Source organism: Nycticebus coucang, chromosome X, assembly GCF_027406575.1.
Source record: "Nycticebus coucang isolate mNycCou1 chromosome X, mNycCou1.pri, whole genome shotgun sequence".
NCBI lineage: Eukaryota > Metazoa > Chordata > Mammalia > Primates > Lorisidae > Nycticebus > Nycticebus coucang.
The window spans coordinates 20,782,858-20,787,646 of record NC_069804.1 but is presented as its reverse complement, the minus strand read 5'-3'; the positions used below and the strand labels follow the sequence as shown (position 1 = coordinate 20,787,646).

The 4,789-nt window shown below is 43.6% G+C and overlaps 1 pseudogene; it reads right to left on the bottom strand.

The window, feature by feature from the left end:
- Positions 1–3,545: 3,545 nt before the first annotated feature.
- On the bottom strand, positions 3,546–4,384 carry LOC128576710 (60S ribosomal protein L6-like; annotated as a pseudogene).
- Between the last annotated feature and the right edge of the window lie 405 nt (positions 4,385–4,789).

Below are 4,789 nucleotides of genomic sequence, written 5' to 3'. Positions count from 1 at the left end.
GAGGCCAGGATTTTGGAGAAAAGTGAGAGTTGTCTTTTTAAGACTTTTTCTTATTTTTACATTATATATATATATATTTTTTGAGACAGAGTCTCACTATGTCACCCTTGGTAGAGTACTATGGTGTCACAGCTCACAGCAACCTCAAACTCCTGGGCTTAAGTGATTCTTGTGCCTTAGACTCCAAGTAGCTGGGACGACAGGCGCCTGCCACAACGCCTGTTTTTGTTGTAGTTGTCATAGTTGTTTTAGCTGGCCTGGGCCGGATTCGAACCTGCCAGCCTTGGTGTATGTGGCTGGTGCTATAACCACTGTGCCGTGGGCGCCGAGTCCTTTTTCTTATTTTTAAAATTATAGTTTTATAGGCCAGGCTCCGTGGCTCATGCTCGTAATTCTAACACTCTGGGAGCCCGAGGCAGGTGGATTGCCTGAGCTCACAGGTTCCAGATCAGCCTGAGGAAAAGCAAGACCAGGTCTCTAACAAAAATAGAAAAACAAGGCGGCGCCTGTGGCTCAAAGGAGTAGGCCACCGGCCCCATATACTGGAGGTGGTGGGTTCAAACCCAGCTCTGGCCAAAAACTGCAAAAAAAAAAAAAAAAATTATGGTTTTATATATAAAAGTTTAAAGATCACATCAACTCCCATTTTAAATAGTAATAAGTATAATTTAGTGACTTATAACATTTTAATTTAAAAGTCAGTTTCTTAAATTAATCCACCTAAACTACTCAAAACAGGTATCTTTAGGGTGGGAGCTAAATTTATAAAACAATAAGAATGGGAGACAAGGGGTGACGGTCAGGCCGGATCTAAACTGACCAGACCAGCTGTATCATATCTGTCCTACCCTGTCTGACTCCATTTTATTTTTACTACATGTGTTTTTTTTTCTTTCTCTTTTATTTTTTATTGTTGGGGATTCATTGAGGGTACAATAAGCCAGGTTACACTGATTGCAATTGTTAGGTAAACTCCCTCTTGCAATCATGTCTTGCCCCCATAAAGTGTGACACACACCAAAGCCCCACCCCCCTTTAATGAGACTGATTTCTGAGCTCACCCAGGCCTAGAAAATGGGGGTCCCTGTCACGCCCTGAACGGTAGAACCCTGTATCACCAGGGTTGGTGTCTGCTTCTTATAGTTTATTATCTTTGTCTTACCACCCTGTTCCCTTTTTGCTTTTTTAGTCTTTTAATACCTGTTTTACTAAATCTGTACAATTTTCTCTGTTAAGAAACTGGTGTGGTGAAGGAGCTAAGGAAATTTCACCTCAAAATATGACTACTTTGTATAAGGAATACTTTGCATTAAAGACCACTGAGATCAGAAAGCATTGGAAGGGGCTTTCCCTTTATCTACATAAAACCTGACCTGTTCAAAAGACCAAAGGGGGCAACTGACTTCCTTTTCTCTCAGGGTTATCTCAATGTGTTGCAGGAAAGATGATCAAGAATGCTAACAGACTTGTGGCTCAAATCATTTAAAACAGGCCTGTCTCTCAGGCCAATTTAAAAGTCAATCTGTCTCCCTCATCTATTGTCCCTAGCATCCACTTACTGCACCTGTAAGCCACATTTTCTGCCTCCCTTCCAAAAGGCATGTCTAAAGGTATCTGACCAGCACTGAGACGCGGGGTAATCATTCTTGTGATTCTCTCCAGGTATGTGGTATTTGGAAATAAACATTTCTCCTATTAATCTGCCTTAATTGTGAGTCGATCTTTCAGCAAACTTTTGGGGGAAAAGGGCAAGTTTTCCCTTGCCCCTACAGTGGTTTCTGTATTCCAGACTGGATCCTGAACCCTATGGTTATGAGGGCATATGGTGAGAATAACATGGCATCAGTCAGGCTAGGGCCTACGTGACACAGCTGGTGTCATCAGTTTAGGTCCTATGTGACCTTTACCTCCTGAAAGGGTGGCACTTGACCGACCAGCAGAGATCTCACAGACCACCAAGGCTTGTACAAAAGGTTTTTATTGGTGAGGGAGGGATGCTGCAGAGCAGCACCAAGGAGGAGAGAAAAGAAGAAAGAGAGAGAGAGGGGAGAGAGAGAGGGGATAAAAGAGGAGGGTGGTGCCTGTGGCTCAAAGGAGTATGGCGCCAGCCCCATATAATGGAGGTGGTGGGTTCAAACCCAGCCCCAGCCAAAAACTGCAAAAAAAAAAAAAAGAGAAAGGGAGAGGGGGAGTGGGGGCAGGCAAGAGCGCTCCCCTTTATATAAGTTCTTTAGGGGGAAGTCTTAGAATGGTGATGGAATGGTAGAAGAGCCAATAAGGAGTTACTGCTCTGGCGGAAAGAGTCACTAGGGGCAGGCCATAAGTTTGAAATTTTCAGTGGGTGGCTGTAACTTTAAGAGTGAGCTAGCTAGTCTTGGTCAGTCAGTCAGGAAGGGGCTTTCTGGGGGAGGGGCTTTCTCTGGGGCAATTACCTAACACCTCCTGTCTCTCATTCTTGTTGTTTTGTAAACTTAACTTTAACCTAAATCTATATATTTTGAGTAGTTTGGGGCAATTGATTTAGGAGATTAACTTTTGAATTAGAAATGTTGTTTTGGGCAGTGCCTGTAGCTCAGTGGGTAGGGCACCAGCCACATGGACCCAGGCTAGTGGGTTTGAACCTGGCCCGGGCCAGCTAAACAGCAATGACAACTGCAACAAAAAAAATACCTGGGCATTGTGGCAGGCACCTGTAGTCCTAGCTACTTGGGAGGCTGAGGCAGGAGAATCCATTGGGCCCAAGAGTTTGAGGTTGCTGTGACACCACAGCACTCTACCAAGGGCTACATCGTGAGACTCCGCCTCAAAAAAAAAATGTTGTTTTCGGTCATGGGTTATGTCAATTATTATTTATTATGGGTCATGGGTTATCATGACCCATAATACAGTTTGAGAGGTCAAAGACGGAAAATAAAAGATTATTCCAAAACATGAACAAAAGGAAACAGAGTCCAGGTTCTGTGTGGGCAATGTCAGCCTTTATTCCACGGGATGCAAGTGGGCTGAGTTGGAGAATGAAGTTAGCACATGGGTTAAGGTGGATGGGAATTTATTGCAGTATTTTTTTTTTCTTTGCTAGGGCCAGGTTTGACCGGCCACCTCCAGTATATGGGGCCGGCGCCCTACTCACTGAACCAAAGGCGCCACCCTTAATTAAATTATTATTATTTTTTGAAACAGAGCCTCAAGCTGTCACCCTGGGTAGAGTGCTATAGCTTCACAGCTTACAACAACCTCCAACTCCTGGGCTCAAGCGATTCTCCTGCCTCAGCCTCCCAAGTAGCTGGGACTGCAGGTGCCTGCTACAACGCCCGGCTATTTTTTGGTTGCAGCCGTCATTGTTGTTTGGCAGGCCCGGGCTGGATTCGAACCCACCAGCTCAGGTGTATGTGGCTGGCGCCTTAGCCGCCTGAGCCACAGGCGCTGAGCCTAATAAAATTATTTTTGAAAGACATTCAAAGCACAGTAAGTATATACTGTTTTTACTCTCTCTCTCTCCCTCTCTTTTATCTATTAGCCATTTAATTAGGTTCTTTTTAAGAAATTTAAAGCACCATTTTATGAGGGTAAGCTCCATTTGTCAGGGCAAACACACATCGCAGGTAGCCGTGGAGCTGAGGAATAGCCTTGATTTTCGGTAAAATTTGCGAGTCCATAGCTTTTTAATCAACCTTGCGCTGTTCTGTTATCTCGTATTTCTCTTTTTCCATGGTGAAGATCTCATCTTCCTGGTGTCTGGGCTTCCAGAACTTCTGCTTCTTGAAATAAACATCAGTAAGATGCTTCCGGATTTTAACATTACTGATGTCAATTTTTGTGGTGGTGGCGATGACAAATTTTTAGTGTGTCCTTCGTAGAGGAACTGGATTGAGGGACAGAGGTCCAGTCACAAGTAGCAAGCCACTGCCCAGTTGCTTTAGGAAAACCACTCTCTTGCCTCTGTGGCGCCCAGTGAGGATAATTAGAATGATCCCAGGTGTGATGCTACATCTCAGTTTTCTCACATGCTGACTAAATGCTTTTTTGCCATGGCTCAACAGCTTTCGAGGCTCATCTTCTGTGGGATAAATAGGCGTTTTGTGAAGTTTAACCACCTGAGTATGGTTTAACCACCATTCTTGTCCCCACCAACTGGTTGTGTAACAGTGGCAAGGACCTTCGCCTTCCCTTTCTTTTCAATCTTTGATTTAGCTGCTTTGTATTTCCTCTTAGACATCGCCTTTCTCGAATACAAGGCAGATGGGGAATATCTGCCTATTCCTCTGAGGAGAACAGGATTTTGGCTGCAGTGGGGCTACCCTTTCTTGGCCTTAGGCCTCTTCTCTTTATTAACAGGTTTCTTCTCCTTAGAAACCTGCTTCTCAACTTTTTTCATCCCCACCATCTTGCAAGACAGGAAAGAGCTTTACTCTTTTTTTTTTTTTTATCAGCGTAACTTAAGTATGCCATGAATTTAAGTATATGTTCCAGTGTGCTGTGAAATAAAAAAGATTAAAAAACAATGACTCGGAAGAACAGAGTGATTAAATGCTGAGGGAACAAAGCACTAAAGATCTTATTTTCTTAGCTGAGGTTTTAATTTTTGGAATATGTGTGCTATGGACTTCCTTTAAAGTCCATGTCTTGTAAACTTAATTGACAATGCAACTGTGTTGAGAGGTGGGACCTTTAAGAGGTGATTAGGTCTCATGGATAGATTAATACCATTATATGAGAGTGGATTAATTATCTTGGGAGTGGGTTCCTGATAAAAAGGTTCCTGCCACCCTTTACTCTCCCTCCCTTTCTC